This window comes from Protopterus annectens, chromosome 11.part0, assembly GCF_019279795.1.
Source record: "Protopterus annectens isolate FY-2018-M chromosome 11.part0, PAN1.0, whole genome shotgun sequence".
In the NCBI taxonomy this organism is placed as follows: Eukaryota; Metazoa; Chordata; order Ceratodontiformes; family Protopteridae; genus Protopterus; species Protopterus annectens.
The window spans coordinates 400898371-400918019 of record NC_056745.1 but is presented as its reverse complement, the minus strand read 5'-3'; the positions used below and the strand labels follow the sequence as shown (position 1 = coordinate 400918019).

The 19649-nt window shown below is 40.1% G+C and overlaps 1 protein-coding gene across 1 annotated transcript in view; it reads left to right on the top strand.

Annotated features, from left to right (window-relative positions):
• LOC122815417 (protein canopy homolog 3-like) overlaps nucleotides 1-19649 on the top strand; it is a 549901-nt gene that overhangs the window by 525798 nt on the left and 4454 nt on the right. The window lies entirely within an intron of this gene.

The window sequence follows — 19649 nt, the reverse complement described above, 5'->3', positions numbered from 1 at the left end:
CTCTTGCCTTGCCTAAGTTTTGTAAAGTTTTTCTCAAAGGAGCCTCTCTGCTCAGACCTCACATCAGAGAGTCAGTTCCCAACTGGGATTTAAACCTAGTTCTAGAGGCTTTAACCAAACCTCTGTTTGAACCATCTTCTACTACTACTTTGAAGTTCCTTTCCTGGAAAACTGTATTTTTTATAGCTATGACTTCTGCTAGGAGGATTTCAAAGCTTCCATGTTATCATCATCAGCCCCTTAGTTAGTGTTCCACAAAGACAGAGTCCCACTCTAGACTAGCCAGTGTTTCCTTCCTAAGGTAGTTTCTGAGTCAACCATGTCACAATCCTTTAATCTTCCAGTCTTGTTTCCCAGTCATTCCAACAAGGGAGAGAGTACATTATCCATACACTGAATATGCATACATAGTTATGCTTCTATCTTCACAGAACCAAAGCCTTCAGGAAAGATTCATGGCTGTTTATTTCCTTTGCACGTAACAAGTTAGGCCAAAATGTTTCTAAAGTTATCCTGTTAGATGGCTCTCAGAATGTTTTTCCTTCATTTATGCTTCACATAATATACCCTTGTCAAGCAGCCCTAGAGACCATTCTACCAGGGCAGTAGCAGCTTCTACGACCTTCAGGTATTCTTAGATGAAAGTTGTGAGGCAGCCACTTGGGCTTCCATACATATCTTCCTTAAACAGTATTGGATTACACTTCCAGAGCTAGAGCATCCTTCAGTGCCTATAGTCTGAAAGGTCTTCTGTCATGATACTGCCTGGATATCAATTAGCTGGGGATTCTAACCCACAGGTTGGTTCAGATGGACTGATTGAATAGGATATAAAAGTTTTTCATCCTTTCATTTATATCCATCTGATATGGCAGCCCACCCTTCATCCCCGCTTCCTTGAACTTGTAAGACCTGAAGGATTTTGGCGTTCTTTGTTGCTTATCATTCAAGCATGCTTATATTTGTTCTTATGTCATAGGGCATAAAACCAGCTTTGAGGTAACTGGGGGGGCATTCATGCATTGTGGGAGAGCAAATCTTAAACGGATCTGAATGAAAGGATCTATTGTTATGGTAAATGCTTAACTTTCTTTTAAGCATACTTTATCAGTGCACAGTTTTATTTTGTGTAGCTTATCAAGCAATGTTTTATAATTAATTTCAATAATTTTCTTTCTAATCATAAGATGTGGAGAAAACTTAAGCAGAAGTCAAAAAGCAGAAAATGTTTCTTTATTAGAAAGATTTATAAACGTTGGGTAATTTTAAACACATGTATTTGCTTAAATTCCATCATAAAGAGATCGGATCTGAAAGAGGTAACTGGGAACTTAAATTTTGGGAGTATAATGAGCTGGCAGACTTTAAAAATTCCTTGCAATGTACTCTGTCAGGAATACTGGGCAATCAAATAAGGGTAACTAAGGAAATTATTTTTTTGAGCTGGGTTACAGGATTTGAATTGCCTTAACATTGTAAGGCATTTTAAGTTTAATTCTGGTGGCTGACAAAAAGCAATTACTAGAAAATGGAAATCAAAATCTAAACCAGCTTTACTTGAAGTAGTGAAGATTTTAACATAGATAAAAGAAAAGAAAGTGTGGTCTTTTAATAAAGGAAAAGAGTAAATTGCATAGAAAAGTGGAAATTGTGGGAATAATACATGCAGAAAATTGTTTTAGAGGAGGAATGCGATTCAAGAGAAGGCAGAAATTGAATTTATGTAATGTTACTTAGATTATAAAATATATAACAATATATGTGATGTATAATGTCTGTATTTGTGCATTTGTTAATATGATTTGACTATTTTTATATGCATGTAAGTTTGCCATTTCAAAAGTGATAATTTAATAAAGCCAAAATAAGAGAAATCAGATCTTCAACTTTTAGATATCACTAGTTAAGGAGTTAATATTCAGGCTACCATAATTAAACCTTGGCACTGGCACTGCAAGTCTTATTTGAGTAACTTTTCCCCTCTGGGAACACACTGATTCCTACTACCTGTCCTGGCCCATTTACTGGCTGTTCATTCACTGGTTCCTGTACCCCATGTCACCACATGGTGATATCTTCCCTTTTTATAGCAGTGTTTTTTAATCAGTAAAATGTATGTTTGTCAAGGAAAGTACACTTTCAATTATGTATTCCTTAACAGTAACACCTTCAGAAGTGTTCTTGATTAAACTACTCAAAGTCACCTCTGAAGCACTGAGTTAAAGTTTAGTCTTCATGCCATTTCATTTATGTCTCACACCCACTAGAGAACAAGAATGCTCCATTGAGCCAAATCCTTCATGGAGCTACAAGGTATTCTGTCAAGTGCAAAATACTCCTTATGCCTAACCTTCAGTTTGCTACTAAACTCCTAATGAATCTGAACATGTTGTTTCCTCTTTATAAATAGAGCAAGCTTATTGCAGGTCTCCTCGCTTTCATTCTGGATGGTCCCCAGGGGCTCATTGTATCTGTCTTCACAGTTTGAAGCAGCTTGAATCCAAAAAAACACATAGCAAATGAAATAACCATCCTTTATTTCCCAACAATATCCCTTAATTAATTTGTGCTGAAGTGCACTGTTATGCATAGATCTTTGTTCTGATATTCACCATTGCATTTCTCACTTCTTGGGTTATCCTACCTGCAGTTAGCCATTCTTGCAGAACTCTACCCTCCCTCGGTGCTTCCGACAAAACCTTTCCAATCAGATGTGAGCAGATTGGTAGTATGAGGGTTGTGTTGGCAGAAGCCATCTTCAGATCTCTCTTGCTATGCAGTTAGCAGTATCATGTATATTTTTTCACTGTTTGTGTATAGTCAGTTGGTTGGCATTCCTTGAGGGAGCACTTAAGTACCCCACAGGAGCCTTTTTTCTTACGTTTTCAGAGATATTTGATTACTGACATCTTTATATGATTTTGACTCTGACTCTAGTTTAGAAGAAGTTGTTTTAAGATTACTAATGGTGTGCTATGTGAAAAGCAAATTTCCACACCAAAGTTATCATTGTGTCTTTTTTTTTTTTTTTTTTTGCCTCAGCCCAGAATATGACATAGGCGTCTATACACACTGCAGTTGTTTTACCCCGGTTGACAGTTCACTGTCTCCAGAAATTACAGTGGGAGTTAATTCCTTAAAAAAGGGACTTGTGCCTGGCTTCATTCCATAGTAGTACCAGACAAGGCCACCAGGAGCCTCACTCCAAAGAAAACCATTCAGCCAAAAGATAGAAGTGTCAGGAACCTGCATATGCAGCTGCTAACTCTAGTTTCCCAAGGTCTAATAACGCCACAGGAGGCAAGGTGCTTTTTCAGTCCCCAACCATGGAGTCATTTTCTGTTAAGGTTTCTGGCACAACTGTTTTCCAGATGCCCATGCCTTTGGGTTCTAGTATGATATCCCAGACTGATTTAACTGAGATACTGCCATCAGTTGAAGTCTTTTTGGCATCAGTAGCACATATTTTAGAAGGGGTTGTAGGATCATCTTCATTTTTGTTTCTGAACAGGTTCCCAAGGACCTTGTTGAAGTCACAGTTCCTCCCCCTGAAATCTGTGGTTTCAAGAGTGTGTGCTTTTGATACTGTGTTGCACAAAGGACCTAAGGTTAAACAGGTGTAGACTAGTTTGGGTCAGCCAAGGCCAAGTAGTGCATCAATCCATTTCTCCTGTCAGACTTCTTTGGATTGTCTTTTTCAGCTGACCAAAAGTTTTATCATTCATCAAATCAAAAAGGTTTACGTGGTAGATACACATGATGTGTGGGGCCCATTCTAAGAAGAGAATGGTGAATCTTCCCTAGGAGGAATCAGAATCAGACTCCCCTGATTTGGCTGTTAGTAAGCTGGCACATATGTGTAGGTTTCCCCTCAGTTAAGAACTTATACTTGGACACCAAAGACACCTTGTCCTCTTCCACCCTACTTGAGGACTTTTCCTTAGGGGCACCCTTCGTAGAATGTAGGAAACCTTTCACTGGGAATTTAAGAAATACTGTGAATCCCAGCAGAAATATAGGGCTTACATGAACGAAGATCATTATCAGTTACTTCAGTTTGAGATGCAGTGGAAGACGTGTTTTATGTTGCATCACTGGTGCCCTACTCCCTTCCCCCTGCTCCCAGGAAGCCGGGCTGATTTTATAGTGTCAAGGATTCCCACAAGTAGTTTTAAAGGAATACTTTTTGCAAGTCCAGGTGTTATGTCCCTGGATCCTTGTAAGGGAGCAATGTGAGCTCCTACCAGGAACAGTATTCCAAATTATAGAGAACAGAGCTGTGGACAGATTTGGTAAGAAGGTTTACACTGCTGCTACCCTTTCCTTCAGGGCCTTAAACTGCCAGTCCCTTGTGCTTTCTTACCAACAAACCCTGTTGAAGTAAATGAGGACTAAGGCAGAGGGGATTGAAGATGAGAATCTGAGAAAAGAACAGATTTATGTCGTACTTCCAAGATGACTGCACATTGAGTAACAGCTTAATTCTAGGTCTCCCAGTGTGAAAAGAGAAACCTAGCACAGAAAGCCAGTGGACCTTGACTTCTGAGTAAATTTCTATAGCTGGTTAGTAAGTGCACAGCCTGAATGCCAGGAAAAAAGAAATACAGAGGACCTGAAGGAAAATCATCTACAAAGGCAACAAAAAACACTGACTGGGAAAAGTAATGTAGCTGTTCAACAAAAAGCAGTGCAAGTTCCAGACTTGACTTCAGTAACCTTGAGGAAAGTGTAAAGCAACTGCACACAGACCTGACTAAAGTAAATGAAACACTGATGGAGTATATCAACTCAAACAGTAAAAGGACAGAAGAAATGGAACGAGCTTTAAACAGATACTCAGATAAGGGGATAAAGCTGCAAAACTCAGGACATTTAAAAAAATAACAGAATTAGAGGACACCGCACATAGGGAAAACCTGAGATTTTCTGCTGTATCTGAGAAGCTGAAAGGAATAGACTTAATTTCATGAAAGCACAAATAAGCAACTGGACTCATATTCCACAACAGTTAATTGAAAGGACTTATTATATATGTGTATGCTCCAAACCTGGCTATGAGAAAATAACCTTTAATAGTAAAGATGCAATCTTACCAGCAGAAGGAGTTGATGCTGACAAAACTATGGCAGCTGGACAAAGTACTAAAACTGGGAGACAGCAGAGTGCTTGTGGAAAATGACTACTCACTGTACACCAGGCAGAAGAGGAATAAGTGTATTCCATTATTCAGGGAATGTCGAGAAGCAGGCTCAAACTGCTGTGTACCCAGCTATCTTCAAAATATTTTTTTCAGGAGGAACAAAATCTTTTTTTGATAAAGTACATGCTAAGGCAGAAATCCAAAGGTTTGCCCAACAAAAAATGAGCTGTGAAACAGAAGGAGATTCTGCTGCTTTCTTCTGGTAATAAAGACCACAGAGAGACTGTGCCAGTGAAACCTTTCCCAGTGTTTTTAATGGAAAATGCTTGAGAGGGGGGAAAAAGCGCAGGAGTTGGAGAATCGATAGTGCACTGGAAATGAAGCAGAGACAGGGTTTGGGAGATTGAGATGAACAGGAACAGAACAAAAAAAATGGAAATATTGAACTTTCTTGGACTTTGTTAAACTTGTAGGGGACTCTAAATCATATGCTTTAATTCATGTCATTAATGTTCGGAAAAATACTCAGGAGAGGAGAAGAGGAAGGAGAAAGTTAACTATAAGTAATACAAAGTTTTTTTTGTAGTATTACTGTTTAAATGGTGCATGATTCCCTCTGCATGTTATAAAGTAAACATTTTCAGTTATTTTTTAATGGAATGGGGAAGCAAATTTAAATATGTGCTCCTGTTTTTTTTTTCCTTCTCTTTCTCCCTTTTCAGATTGAAGAAATGTAGGCACTGCAATGTAAAAAAATGGTTAAAAGAGCATAACATAATAATTAGTGTGCTTTTTCTCATTCTTGCACAGGGGGGTGACTGGGTTAAGACAATTAGCTTTATACAGCAACAAGTTTTAAGAGAAGGCAAATAAATGAAAAAGAATATTGAATGTTATAAGGCTTTTTTGTAGTAAACAGTTTTGTGTCTGATTGTCATGTTTCTATCAGACAATCTGATAAAGAGAAATGGCTTGGAGAAAATGTTTTCTGAAAGCATTCAAGTGTTCTTCCAGCTGAGAGAGCTATAAAAATAAGGCAAAACCAGACAGCACATAATAGAATCACAAGCTGTACCTTGCATCTTAGCATGGATAATCTGTCTTTTAGTTTGTCTAGTCTGTGTAGCTGTCAGTTTAGAACATTTGTTCCTATTAGGAGGGTAAAACTTCAGTGATGTACATAGTTGTGTGTGTTATTAAATTAGTAGGTTTTTTGGGGGTATTGGATGTGTGTATTTTTGTTTGAGGGTTTTCAATAAAACAAAAAGTTCTGCAAGATGTGACATAGTCTCAAATGGAGATGACAAAAAACAGTTGTATAAGAGTTGAACCTGCCAAAACAGTGCATGCATGTAACGCAAAAGCTGGAACTAGACATTTAAGAAAAAAGCCGTTATACATAAAAGGTAGGAATAAGAATCCCTCAAGAATATGATTCTTTCTATAATGTCTTTAAATGTTAATGGTCTCACAGATAAATACAAAAAAGAAAGATTAGTGAACTATAGTAAAAATGTAGAGTGCAAATAGCTGTGCTATAGGCGACACACTTGGAAAGAACAGAACATGTGTAGTTGATAAAGAAAGGTTTTCAGGATGGTTATTCAGTGGAATACCTGGGGCAAAGGAAGAGAGGAATACTTGCATTAATTGCAAGAGGAGCTCAAATAGTAATGCAAGAGCATAAAAAAAGACAATAATGGTAGAATTGTAGTTCTAAGGGGCTACTGCAAGGGAGGAGGATTACACTGGCATGTATTTGTATTCCACCAAAAACTGATATAATGGAGCTTAATAAACTTCTGGGAAAAATAATCAGCTTTCAGCAACAAGTATTACATATTGGTGGGGCTGGAATTTGATTTAGAACAGTAAATATGTGTCTGGGGGGCCCAGAATGGGTAGATTTTTAAGAAATTTATGAAAATATTTGGCATGGAAGTTGTGAATTCAGTGCCAGGGGTTCCGGGCAAATTTAATATTCCTCAAGATACAAAAACTGGGCTAGGCTAGACAGAATATACATTTCACAGGAACATGTGCATTTAATTGAAGGTCTTGATATGCACCCAGTAACTGTTTCAGATTGTGCACCAATAATAACTAAAATAAAAACACAGGGTAATGAAATAAAAATGAGACACTGAACCCCCCCCCCCTATCTGTTGAAAAGAGAGAAGTTTAAGGAATGAGTAGTAGAAATTCTTCAGGTGCTATTAGAGAAGATAGAATATTCTTCTGGAAATATAGCTAGTGAGTGGGATAAAATTAAAATGAAATTTAAAAGTAGGGTAGAAATAAAAGAAATGGAGATATGGTTAAGAAGTGAGAATAATTATTTAGAGGGACTGACAAATGTTGAAGTATTGCAAAATAGGGGAATTTCACAAAACAAGAGGGGCAGCTGCTGACTGCTAAACAGAAAATAAGGGATTACCTTGATAATATTTTTGAATTTAGAAAGACTGCTGTTAAGCAACTGTCTTTTGATAATAAATCTAGTGCACAAAAACTTTTAGTACAATGACTCGGGGAACAGAAAATAGAAAGGGCTGTCACCAAGAAGGGATCCTCTAGAAGTAATATAACTATTTCAGAAATTCTGTGAAAGTCTGTACAAATTGGAGAAATATGGAAATCAAGAAAATATACAAATGGAAATGTTAATGGAAGAATGAAATGTGCCAAGGTTAGAGGTAGGGGAGGCTCAATTGCTAACAGTTAGGATAGGAGGAAATGAGATAAAAATGGTGATGTATAACTAATCTACAGGAAGGTGTGCAGGAATGTATGGTATTCCTGTGGAAGTTTGGAAACTAGGAAGGAAAAAACTGATAAACATCTGGAAGGTTTTGTTTAACAGTATTTTAAGAAGAGGAGAAGTAACAAATTCCTGGAAGAAAGTGGTAGTAGCTGTAATAGCTAAAGAGAATAAAGAGCCATTATATGCAACTTTATACAGGCCCATTTTGATACTAAACCATGATTATAAAGTGCTTTTGTCTATAATGGCTAAAAGAATGACAAAAGTGATGCCAAAATGGAAAAAAATGGATCAGTGTGGTTTTGTGGAGGGGAGGCAAACATTTGACGACAATAACAGAACGGTGATGATCTGGGGGGAGCAGAATGTATGGAAATACCACTGTTGTTGGAGGATCTTGATGCAGAGAAAGCATTTGACAAAGTAAGCTGCGACTTTAATAGCAGAGCAATGGAAGCATTTGCATTCCCTGATAAAATTATAAGATTGATTAGGAAGCTATATCAGGGATTGGAGGCAAACATTGAAGTGGGTGGGGTTCTCTCTGATAATGTCTACTTGAGTAAAGGAACCAAGGAACCAGGCAGGGATGTCCTCCCTCCTCTTTGTTACTTGCACTATATTTAGAACCATTGGCAAAGAAAATAAGGGACTCAGAAATTCAAGGATATAATTGGCATGGTAGTCAAGAAAAGCTGGCTCTATTTGCAGCTTATTTTATTTTATACGTGGCAAAACCAGAAAGGGACATTACAGTGCTGTGGAACATACCAAGACAGTTTCATACCTTTTCAGGATACAAAATTAATGAAAGTAAAACAAAAGCAATAGCAGTAAATTGTGTACCACATACAAATTGGTTCAACAATATTCCTGTCGATGGGGACATGATAAAGTGAAGTAGTCAGAAGTATGATTTAAAAATGATACCAGGGTGGCAGCTAAGGATATGTGGGAAGAGACTAAACAAAAAATAATACAAAAACTGAGAAAATGGAAGCTCTGTTATATGGATATCAGTAGAAAGATACAGGCAGTTAAAATGTTTTTAGTCCCTTTAGTCTTATAAACAGTTCAGGCATATTTTTATCATCCAGAGAAGTTGTGAAAAGCAATTAACAAGGATCTGAAGGATTTTATCTGGAAGGGGAATATGGTAAGACTGAAGTGGAATAAGCTTATTCTTACAGTTGAACAGGGCAGATTGTGATTACCCAAGTTGAAGGGGTATTTCAGAGCAGTACAGTTAAAGCTCCTATACATAGCACAAGCATAAAACTGTAATTCAAAATGGAAAGAAATGATGAAACAGGGGGGAAGCTCAAGAAACAAGGAGAGACCAGGATTTTGGATACAGATGTTTAAGGAGAACAGTAATCACAAAATAGAATATTATATTCATAAAGTAGCAGAAAGTATTCTAAGAACTCAGCCAGTACAAGAGTGGAGAAAGGAGAATCTGTCAATAGGGATGACTGCAGTTAGTGATACAGACAATAGGCAAGATGGGGCTGGAGTATATTTGAGAAAACTGACAAAGGAATAAAGATTTGGGGAGCACATAACCTAGTGGGAAAGGTAATAGAATGGAAAGATGCCAAAAACTTATTTGGACTCCAGATTACAGGTCACCTTCTCTATCAAGGATTGATATCAGAGTATAGGCAAAGAGAAAGAAATAGGGGGTCCTAAATGAAAGACCAGCACTGGTAGAGTTTTTAGTAGAATCTAGGGTAGAAGTTGCCATTAAGAAAGGAATAATTAGTAGAGCATATAAAATTTTGCATGGTAACTATAAGAATCAGTCAGAGGAGGTTAAGAAGGATTAGGAAGAGAGACTGGATAAACAATTCACAAGAAATAATGGGGGGATATATGTATGTCTCCCAAATATGCAACAAAGTCTAGAAGGTTTGGGATCTTTGCTTGTAAGTGTTTGCATATGTATTTTTATACCCCAAGTAGACTCCAAAGAATGTTTCCTCGGGTAGACAGCAAATGTTGGAGGTGTGATGGGGGAAGAAAGAGGTAACTGGTAACATTTTCTGGGAGTGTAATGAGTTGGCAGACTTTAAAGATTCCCTGCAGACTGCTCTGTCGGAGATAATGGGTGAGCAAATTGGAGTATCTGGGGAAATTATTTTTTTTTTTAGCTGTGATACGGCATCAGAATTGCTCAGACAAAGTAAGGCCTTGCTGAGTGTAATTATGATGGCTGTCAAAAAAGCAGTTACTAGAAAATAAAAATCAGAGTCTAAACCAACTAGATGTAGCAAAGATAGTAACAGAGGAAAAACAACTGGAACTGGTATCTTTAGAAAAGGGTAGGAGGAAATTACATAGGAAAAAATGTGAGATGTGGGATCAATACACGCAGAGGAGGAACAAGGTTTAAAAGAAGGCAAGATCTGAACGAGCTATGTAATGGTTGACTGACAGTGACTGGGTATATTAAAAGTGTATAATGTTTGCAGCTACAGCGGTCTTGTCACAATTTGTAATGTGTAATGTTTGCAACTAAAATTGTGTCGCTATGGTTTATTTTTATTTATATAAGTGTAAGATTGCTTATGTCATACATGATGATGTAATAAAGCTGCTTCTTCTTTAAAATAAAATAAGTGACTTATGTCATTTGTCTTACGTTGCAAAGCAAGCAAAGAAATATATCTGTGGTGCAGTTAATGCTGTGCAGTGCAGCAGCTGTGGGATTGGTTGTCAGGAGACATGTTTGACTGACAATCATTATATTGCCAGACAATGTAAAGACAGAGATCCATAATGTTCCAGTAAATAAGGCTCTCTTATTTGAAACCCCAGCTAATTTAAACAAAATTTTCATATGTCTTTGCCTAGGTATACTAGATATTTTCTCAGTGATTCCTGGCTTTCTAATCCCAAACAGGAAACCACCAGGTGTAGTAAAATGGGAAAAGAAAGTAAGCAGAAAAAGAAATAGCAAACAAAACCTACAAAGAAGCTTAGGAGGTCCTTCCCTCAGTAGAAACTGTAATTGCTGACAGAATATTTCCGCAGTATCATTCCAAAAGTAAAGATCACAGCCATAGAGTACCACATGTTAGGATACAAAGCAGCTTGCATTCTGATGGTCTGCTTAGCAAGCCAACACCTGAGGAATTTCTAGTGGCACTTCTTAGCCAGTTGTTGTCAGCACTCGCACCAGATAGATACCAGGATTTTTATACTGCCATGATGTCATACCACACCCAGCAGCTTGCCTAGAACAGGGGTTTATTTGGAGAATCTACAAGTACAAGGGATCTAAGGTGACAGGATGAAAATGAAGCAAATAAACATCAAGGAGATGATGACACTATGACTAGATCTGAAAACATTTCCCCTTACTTAGAAGAAGGGAGTGCTGCAAGTGAAGACACTATACTTGTGATATATAAGCTATCAGGTAGGGTCTCGCATCTACTTACCCTGTCGCCTGGATAATGTCCACAGAAGGGATGTCATTGACTACTATATATATATATATATATATATATATATATATGTGTGTGTGTGTATATATAAGAAGAACTAGCCCATATACCCTCCTCAACCTTGCAAATACATTATTTTGACCTCCATTCACCCTTGTTACTTGTAAGACTTTTCTCAGAAATAGCCCTTGCAGTCTAGTACAACCTCCCATACAGACACAGAGGACTAAACATATTAGATAACTTTAAAAAAGACTTGAATAATCACCTGGTAGAGGTAAATAAATGTGACTGGTTCAGCAGACCAAGTTGTCATGAAGGAACATACCAGTCTGGTAGTTTCCGGATATCAGGCTATGCTCAGATCTCTCTTTTCGATAACAGTCTATTGTACATACATATATAAAATAATAGTTCTTGTTCACATCAGGATGAGTGCAACCAACAAACCTAGATCCTCATTAGAAGCTATGTAAATATATATTTTCTTTTCACATGCTGTATGCTACAGTACACTAGTCTTTTCTATTATTTCTTGTGGTCTGTTATCTTAGCTGTTTTGCTTTGTTTTATGCCATTCATGTGTAATCCAGTAATATCTTTGTCTGTTTAGTCTGATATCGTCACTTTCATTCATTCATTCATTCATTAACCTGTGGCTCTCGGTTCCGACCCTCAGATCCGACTTGGCTGTTTCACTTTATTGAGATTCGAAACTTGAGCTCCTCCTTCCTACCCATAATGCCTCTTTCCCCAAAGTACCTCAGATCTCGTTTTCAACTCATCAAAAAACAGTGAGGTTTCGGTGCTCTTGAGTTCCTCCAACTGGGTACATTTTCCGCAGTGAATTTAGATAGCCAGAATGATTATTGTCTTTTATCTTCTCTCCCTAATCTGTAATCTGGTTTCTATACACCATAGCCTTTTTCACTCCTTTTCTTATTTTTCTCTTCCTTTGGAAAAAAAAAAGTTTTTTCATGTCTGGAACTTAGTCAGACAGAGCTAATAAGCCCTTAAGCTTCAAGAAGTAAACTTCATGTGGGCACAAGATTCCATTATCTGATGCCCACAGGGAGTGCATCTACTGCCTGTACAGTGACTATCCAGTTTGCGCGGGTTTAAACCTGTGAGCTTTGGTGGATTTCTATAACAAGTTAATCCTCAAGGGGCGACTGTCTGCTTCTTCCTCTCTTACTGTTCCCTCTACTTCAGGGGTTCAGACCCCATCTAGAAAGCACAAAGAGGTCTGGGAAACAAAGAAGCATTCTCCTGACAGGTCGTCATCTTCTCAGCTGAAGCCTGTTAAAAAGGCACCAAAGCTGTCGGAAATAAAGGCTTTGGATTCTTCTCCTTTGGTTCCTAATGTTTACTCTCCTACCAGTACCTCGGCCCCTAGTTTGGGGCTGAGCGCTTCAGCTCAAAGATCTCTGCTCCGAGAGGCTTCACCAAAAAAGACCTCCAGACCTGCTTTTACATCCTCCTCCTCCATCAGGTCATCTCGGAGTCTGTCGGATAAGGATGTTGGTAGATTGATGAGGCAATTTCTTGAAGTACAGATTCAGATGGGGATTTTGCTTACTCAGTCCCCTTCTGGATCTGTGAGTCTTTCCCCATTCCGTAAAGTGTCTCTTTCTCCGATCCAGCCTTCAGTTTCAGAGTCATCAGTTCCGTTGGTCCCGGGAACCAAGATGTTGAAGCTGATAGTTATCACATCTTCGCCTCTGACTGTTTCCCCCGATGCATTCAGCGCTGACAGTGTTGGTGCCATAGCTTTGACATCTGTTCCAGGGGGTTGACTTCATCTCTGAAGTTTTTGGAGCTGTCACTTCCCCTCAGAGCTTTAGTGTTCGACAGCTCAGCTCTGACTCCCCCTTCAGAGCAGGAAACTCAGGGGTCCCAGGGGATGTCTGTTCCGGTAGCCTCAGCCCTGGGGGGACTGTCCTCTGGTGTTCGGAGTCCTTCTGCCTTCAAAGTGGTGGAGAGGGTTCGCTCTCATTCTGGGAGACCCTCAGTTCTCACCCCCATGGAACCTCTCCCTGTCCCTACTGGATCTGTCTCTGAGGCCCCTGCCACATGGCCAGCCGGCCCTAGCAAGCCTCTAGACTGTCCCCTCTGTGGACCCCCAGAGTTCTTCCAACACCTCCCCAGAGCATCCTACCATGGAGGATCCTTGGAAGAGACCATTCAAGAGGAGGCATGTTGATTCCCCGCAGGAATCTGTCACCACTGATACTGATTTTGAGGAAGGAGAGGGGTCCCCAAGATCCTTTGGAGACATTTTAGAAATCGTCCACCAAATAAGTGGATGGTCTTCCCAAACCCCCTTCCCAGAGGAAATAGTGTTGGTGGAAGCTTTCAGGCCTGACCCATCTACATCCTGGGTGTCTCCCCCTGTAGACCCATTCATCAAGTTGGTGTCTTCTAGGGCACGGAAGGAACTGGGCAGAGTAGAGCTCATACCCAAGCGTGCATATGAAATCTTGAGTGCCTCCAGGACAAAACTTTTTGGACTAAGGGTATTCTGGTAGATGCCATGGCTGTTGCGGCAACCACCACAAAGGAGCTGGACCAAGAGATTTTCTCTGTTCATCCCCATAACAGGGAGTCTCGGGCTTTGAACATATATGATAAGTGTTTACGCTTTGCCATTTTCATCTTGAGAGCACCAAACTGCCCTTTCCGTTTTATGAGATTACAGAGAGACTTAGTCAAGGAACTCTGTAGCTCTACCCCAGGATCCAGGTCTGCAGAGGAGCAGAATTTTTTTCTCCTCCAGAATGACTACCCTGAATCACTGTGTAACTCATCCATGAGGCTGGTATCCCATGCATCAGAGGGTACCTCGAGGGTGGCCGGTTCCGGCATTGCCATAGGGTATCATGCCTGGATGCAGCTGTGGAACTTTGTGGAACTTTTCAAGGTATATTTTATCACTGTGCCTTTTGAAGGATCAACCTTTGTGCCCACTGCTCGAAACGCACTTTCCTGCAGTGAGAAAGATGGGAAGGCCCTGTCTGCTATGGGGATCTGTTTTTCTACCCAACAAAGGTCTTTCTCCAGGAACCATCATGAGAGTAAGAAGATGTGGTTCAGAAATCTCAAAGTACTTTTCAGGATTCTCAGGGAGACTTTTCCCCAATAGGCAGAGGGGAAAATAACAAAAAATGGTTGATGCTGCCTACGTGGTCAAGGGGGTCCACAGAACCAAGGTTCTAAAGTGTCCTTCTCAGACAGACCCTTCCAGCACCTCTGAACGCTTGCCTGACTGCCTTCTTCTGGAAGCAGTCGGGGGGTGCTTTTTCTTGCACCCCAAAGACTGGGAAGCCATAACAAATGACTGATGGGTTATAAGAATCATATCCAGAGGATACTTGATTCCCTTTTTAGAGACACCAGGACAAAAGTCTTTCCTCCCCGATGTTCCAGCCAATCAGAGGGAGGATGTAGCCCTAGAAGTCACAAAATTGCTGCAAAAAAGTCATCCAGGAGGTCCCCCCAATCAGGTCGGATCAGGTGTTTACTCAAAGTTCTTTTTGGTGCCCAAAAAGACAGTGGACTTGAGGCCAGTTCTCGACCTAACATCTCTAAACAAATTGGTAAAGAACATGAAGTTCAGAATGGTCACTGTTCAGTCCATCGTACCTCTGCTGAGGATGAACAACTGATTGTGCTCAGTATACCTGAAGGCTGCGTACTATCATATCAAGATGGACAGGTGCACCAGAAGGTATCTTCATTTCAGGCTGGGAGCCAGTCATTTTCAGTTCAGATCATTCCTGTTTGGTCTCACTACAGCCCCCAGGGTGTTTATCAAATGCTTGGCAGTGGTTCCAGCTCATCTCAGGCTGCAGGGATTCAGGATATTCCCCTATCTGGACAGATGACTCGACCACTCCAACCAGGCATCGTCTGATTCAGGCCAGGGATTGCCTTCTGCAGCTGGCTCCACGTTTTGGCATAACTGTCAGCTTGGAGAAATCCCATTTGGAACCAGTTCAAGTGATACATTTCATAGGGCCACATCCGTGCACAACAGTTTCTCTAATTTATCTCACAGTGGATCGAGTATCAAGCCTACGCCTTCACATCAAACAAATTCTGGCTATGCCAAACACTCCAGTGAGTTTGATTCACAGAGCTCTCAGTTCTGTGGCGGCCATGATACCCCTTTTGCCCACAGCACATCTTCACATAAGAATCTTACAATGAGTGATAGTGGTTCAGTGGTCCTTGCACATAAATCCTCTAAGCCATCCCATCAGTCTTTCCCAAGTATGCAAGGAATCTCTGCTTCAGTGGCTTCACTCTGCAGATGTTACTCAAGGATGCCCTTTCATTCTTCCTTCTCCAAATGATCCATAGACCACAGATGCCTCCCAGATGGGAGGCATTATCTGGGTCGGATGGTTAAAGGCACGTGGATGCCCCAGGAGACCGACTTGCATATCAATGTCCTAGAGATGATAGCAGTTCTTTTGGTGTTGCAAGAGCTACACAGCTTTCTTCCTCTAGGGGCTGTTGCAATACAGACAGATTTTATGTCACTGGTCTAGTACATCTACAAACAGCGAGGAACCAGGTCATACCCTCTGTGTCAAGAAGCTATGAGAGTGTGGCAATGGACAATTTGTACCAACTGCTTTCTAGTGGCAACGCACATTCTGGGAGAGTCCAACATCCTAGCGGACAGGCTTTGCTGAGTACTACTGATGCCTTACGAGTGGACTCTGAACCAGTCCATGGCAAACATAATGGGACCACCCCTGTTGCGACCCTTTTGCCCCTCCTCAACAACAGATGCAGCAAAACTCAGAAGTATTTCTCCATACTTATTTAAACTCCTACATCTTCAGTGCATTCTTTCAGTACATTTTTGTTAGGTTACAAAATTGCTTTTTTCTTTCTTGCTCATTCTTTATATAACCTTTTTTCTGTTTTATTAATTTTTTCATGCTTGATTTATCCTGTGCAGTAGCGTTGGTTCTGCTTTGCATGTTTACCTTTTTATCTTTTCTATTTCCATTATGTTCTGTCAGCGGTACATGAGGTACTTTGCCTTGATTCCTCCTCAGGGACAAGTTACCAAGGGATGCTGTAGTCCGTGCTTGGCCTCCCTGTCTACTCTATACCTCTCCCCCATTGCCCCTAATTCCCAAGTTCGTGCAGAAGGCATTCAGATTGAAAAGGAAGGTAATCCTTATTGCTCCCTTTTGGCCTCGAGAAGTCTGGTTCACTTATATTTGGTCTCACATGATTTTCCCTCCAGTGACACTAGCTAAAGCTCCAAATTTTCTGTCTCACCCCTTGGGCACCCTCACCGGGACCTTCAATGCCTGAAACTAACCACATGGTTTCTCCAATTCCGATGATGGCCATACATCCCAGGCTTTCATCCCCTGTCCAGAAGATCGTGATTTCTGTCCATAAAACCTCCACTGAAAGATTTATAAGAGTAAGTGGAAAAGGTTTTCCATATGGGGCCAAGAGAAACAAATATAGCCTTTTATAGCCCCTGTCTCTGTGGTGTTGGATTTTTTGGCTTCTCTTTTTAATGAAGGGGTTAGCTTTTTTGCTGTCAGTGTTCAGTTAGCTGTAATTTACAATTTTCATTTGGGAGAAAACTCCACATTGTTAACTTCATCAGAACTCTATAAAGCATTTCTTAGGGGCATATTTGCACTTTGTCATCCAATTAAAAATCCAGCTCCTCCTTGGGATTTTTCCATTATGATGCAGGCACTGGTTTGTCCTCCTTTTGAACCAGTGGTCACAGTAGATGTAAAGTTTCTTTGATGGAAGACACTTTTGCTTGTAGCTTTTACTTCGGCAAGAAGAATCTTTGAGTTAGAGGCCCTTTCTTCCAAATTTCCATATTTAATATTTCACAAAGAGAGAGTAACCTTACACACCAATCCTTCTTTCTTTCCTAAAGTTGCTACAGAAGCCAGTATCAACCACTCTATTAACCTCCTTGTTTTTTTTTTCCTAACTTTCAAAATAAGGGAGAAAACGCACTTCATTTACTTGATGTGCATAGACAACTATGTTTTTACCTAGACAGAACAAAGTCTTTCAGGACATCTGAACAATTGTTCATATCTTTTTCAGACATTAAAAGGTAAAGCAGTTACCAAGACCTCACTGGCTAAATGGTTAAAAGACTGTATTTCCTTAGTTTATTCTTTGAAGAACATTCCTTTGCTTGATCAGATTAAAGCTCACTCTACACAGTCTATAGCAACTTCCAAAGCCTTTTGGTCAAGAGTATCTATTGATTATGTCTGTACAGCTGCTACTTTGTCAAATCCTCATACGTTCATTACTCACTATAAATTGGACATCATTTCCAGGAATAAGAGTGTCTTTGGCTCTGCTGTGCTCCGGAATATCCTTCCATGAGGGCCACCCTGGGTTTCTGTATCTGGGGACTCTGTCCCACAGGTTTGACAACATCATTATTTTCTTACCATAATGTTCTGTCTGTGTTGTCTGTTTTCATTCTTCATTAACATTCTCCCCTCTCCTTCCCAAAGTCCAAGGCTTTGAGTTACCTGATGGATATGTTCATAGGAACCACATTTCCTGTTTAAGCTCTTATTTCTCTATCCTATTCTTTGTAATAATTGTTTTTTGGTGGACAGTAGATGAATAGTTGTAGCAAATTCAGTCTGAGGTACTTTGGGGGAAAGAGGCATTATGGGTAGCGAGGAGGAGCTTGAGCTTCAAAACTCAAGGTAGTGAAATGGCCAAGTCAGTTCCGAGGGTTGGAACTGAGACCCACAGGTTAATAAACAATGAAAACAGACTACACCGATGGAACGTTATGGTAAGGACATGACTTCTTTTTTTCTTATTTTTCACTCTGTCCTTTATTAATCATCATCAAACTGTGGTGTTCTCTGCTACATTTTCTACTGTGTTTAGGTAATGCATTGTGGCCTGAACCATTCTTGAAAATGGCCTTGAAATAAATAAATAAAAGTAAAACAAACATACCTAGCAAAGTGGAAAAGGTTCTCCTTCTAGTATTGTTTCATGGATCTTGACCCCAGAAAGGCTGGGGGTGGCATTGGTTTCTAGAATAACTGTCAGGTCTTTACAAGCAAGGTTTAGCTTACTCATGCTTCTGCTGTCTCAACGTGTCTACCCATGGAGCATTCTTTTTATCCTAGGCCCTCAGTTAAACAGTTCCTTAAGAGATTCATCAGTTTGAGACAACTAAAAATCAGACTGCCCCACCATGGGATTTCAGAGGAATTTACCTTGTCTCATTTTGAGCCAGCAGCATTGCTCCCCCCTACAATTTCTCATTTGGAAGACTGTTATTGGTAGCTAGACCAAGTCAGACTGTTCAATTCATCTGGATGAATTTCCGAAGTCTGAGCAGTCATTTGCAAAAAGTCTTTCCCAGTGTTCCGCCAGGAAAGGTGGCATTGCATTCTAATCCTTCCTTTATGCCTAACTTTCTTTCTGATTGGTACTTAATCAGACAGTACAGCTGCCAGTCTTTTTTTTTCCTACAACTCAAAATTCATTAGAAAGAACCCTGTGTTTGCTCGACACACACAGACCGCTCAAATTCTGTTTACAGACTATAGAATGTTTGAGCTATTCTGTCATTTGTAAAAGGAAACAATGGAAGACCTGCTAATAAATAGTCCCTTTTCACATGGCTAGCACATTTTCTAAGTAACACCATGAGAAACCAGTACCGGCTCATATAAGGGCACATTTCACTACAGCTACATCTGCCACCACATCTTTCCTAATTGGGGAGGTGACCACCCATGCTCTACTTTATGCAGCTACCTGATCATCAGAGCACATATTCTCCATATATATTACAACCTGAGGGATGCTTCTAGAGCAGGGGTAGAATTTGCCTTTGCTGTCCCTACAAGGCCTAATATCCAGGTGACCATCCCCCTCCCTACTTCTTACTGTTTTGGAAATCTTCCTAATAAGTGTGAATTGCAACAGCAAATACTACAATGAATATAAATACAGTTGTGCTGGGAAGTATCATAAATGTAAATGTTTGAATAGTTTCACTGTTGCAGTCAAAGCTGTCTACCTCCACCCGCCTTTCTTTGCTTTCCTTGTGTTTCCTGATCCCTGAATCATCCTTAGGGTTGAGGTAGCCCATATATCCCAAGTTATACCTTCCTGTCACTGTCCTTCCAGTTCCCCATTCCTTATTTACTAGCTGTCATCCTGTAGAAACAGGATCGGGTCCTTTGGACAGGCCAGTATTGGATGCACTACTTGGTGCACTGGGTACTAGAGCCGGGAA